The sequence below is a fragment of the Schistocerca gregaria genome, chromosome 10 (assembly GCF_023897955.1).
Source record: "Schistocerca gregaria isolate iqSchGreg1 chromosome 10, iqSchGreg1.2, whole genome shotgun sequence".
NCBI lineage: Eukaryota > Metazoa > Arthropoda > Insecta > Orthoptera > Acrididae > Schistocerca > Schistocerca gregaria.
The window spans coordinates 190,634,876-190,636,868 of record NC_064929.1 but is presented as its reverse complement, the minus strand read 5'-3'; the positions used below and the strand labels follow the sequence as shown (position 1 = coordinate 190,636,868).

The following is a 1,993-nucleotide window of genomic DNA, read 5'->3' as shown; positions in this document are numbered from 1 at the left end:
GAATACACGCTTCCAATGTGCGTTTACCGCGATGTCGCCAAACACGGATGCGACCATCATGATGCTGTTAACAGAAACTGGATTCATCTGAAAAAATGGCGTTTTGCCATTCGTGCACCCAGGTTCGTCGTTGAGTACACCATTGCTGGGGCTCCTGTCTGTGATGCAGCGTCAAGGGTAACTGCAGTCACGGTCTCCGAGCTGATAGTCCATGGTGCTGCATACGTCGTCGAACTGTTCGTCCAGATGGTTGTTGTCTTGCAAACGTCCCCGTCTGTTGACTCAGAAATCGAGACGTGGCTGCACGATCCGTTACAGCCACGCGGATAAGATGCCTGTCTTCTCGACTGCTAGTGGTACGAGGCCGTTGGGATCCAGCACGGCGTTCCGTATTTCCCTCCTGAATCCACCGATTCCATATTCTGCTAACAGTCATTGGATCTCGACCAACACGTGCAGAAATACGATACGATAAACCGGAATTGCGATAGGCTACAATCCGACCTTTATCAGAATGCCCGTCAACTTTATCAAAGTCGGAAACGTGATGGTACGCGTTTCTTCTCCTTACACGAGGCGTCACAACAACGTTTCACCAGGGAACGCCGGTCAACTGCTGTTTGTGTATGAAAAATCGGTTCGAAACTTTCCTCATGTCAGGACGTTGTAGGTGTCGCCACCGCCGCCAACCTTGTGTGGATGCTCTGAAAAGCTAATGATTTGCATACCACAACACCTTCTTCCTGTCGGTTAACTTTCGCGTCTGTAGTACGTTATCTTCGTGGTGTAGCAATTTCAATGGCCTGTAGTGTAAGTTGTCTCCTACAACATTTACTGCAATTTCCCTGTTTGAGAAACCTCCGAGAGGTAACCTTTTTGTTTAACGATTTAATGTGTTTTATTAGGTTGCATAAAATAAGAAAATGAAGTAATACATTCTACATAGTCAGCATAACGTGATTAGCATAAAAAGTTGAAAAGTATCGATATGCGTAGGTTTCGATACTTTTGGAGTATTCATTTGCAGGGCGATTTGAGTACCAGTGATCTGAGAAGAAACCGGTACTTTGACGGTATGGTTACAGCCCTAGGACCTGGGCTCGTATAACGAAGAGAGAGGTTGGTTGACTTGGGGGCAGGGACCAGACAGTGAGGTCATCGGTACCGTCGAATTAGGGAAGGATGGGGGAGGAAATCAGCCGCGCCATTTCAAAGGAACCATCCCAGCGTTTGCCTCAATCGATATAGGGAAATCACGGTAAACCTTAATCATGAAGGAAATTAGAATTATATATTAATACCTTCAGCTGCTGACGGGCGTTGATATATGTCAATGGGGACAGGTGAAAATGTGTGCCCCGACCGGGATTCGAACCCGGGATCTCCAGCTTACATGGCAGACGCTCTATCCATCTGAGCTACCGAGGGCACATAGTGCGACTGCAGGGACTGTCTAGCGCACGCCTCCCGCGAGACGCACATTCTCACCATATATGTCAACACACTACATTCGTAGTGTCCCTAACCAACACACTCATTACTCGTGGAGGCCATTCTTAACAAGTCCCGTAAGAGTTCGGGTAATACGTGTGCATCCGCACAGAGAAAGAAGGTCATGGCCGGTATTTCCAGAACTATATACTTGTTTGGATATAGTTTGGATATGTCCGAAACAACAGACACCATATCCATATAAGTATGTTAATCAGGATGGCCGGACGCGGGTTTGAACCGTCGTCCTCCAGAATGCGAGTCCAGTGTGATAACCACTGCGACGCCTCGCTCGATAAAGAAGACGGAGGCAGTCCACAAACTGCCACGTCAATCTGCTGCATACGGAATGGAGACTCGCCTGCAAATACACTGACGGAAAAAGAATCGCAACACGAAGGAGCAGCTGTGCGGCATATACGAAGGTTGGCAGGCTTGTTGGTACATCTAAAAAATGGTGTCTATTCAGTACCGCCACTATGACAATGCAAATCAGGTTTAC

General features: G+C 47.6%; 1 non-coding gene across 1 annotated transcript; it reads right to left on the bottom strand.

Annotated features, from left to right (window-relative positions):
- Nucleotides 1-1,354: 1,354 nt before the first annotated feature.
- Nucleotides 1,355-1,429, bottom strand: Trnat-ugu (transfer RNA threonine (anticodon UGU)). The gene has a single exon. It is a non-coding gene; the product is annotated as a tRNA-Thr (tRNA).
- Nucleotides 1,430-1,993: the final 564 nt, after the last annotated feature.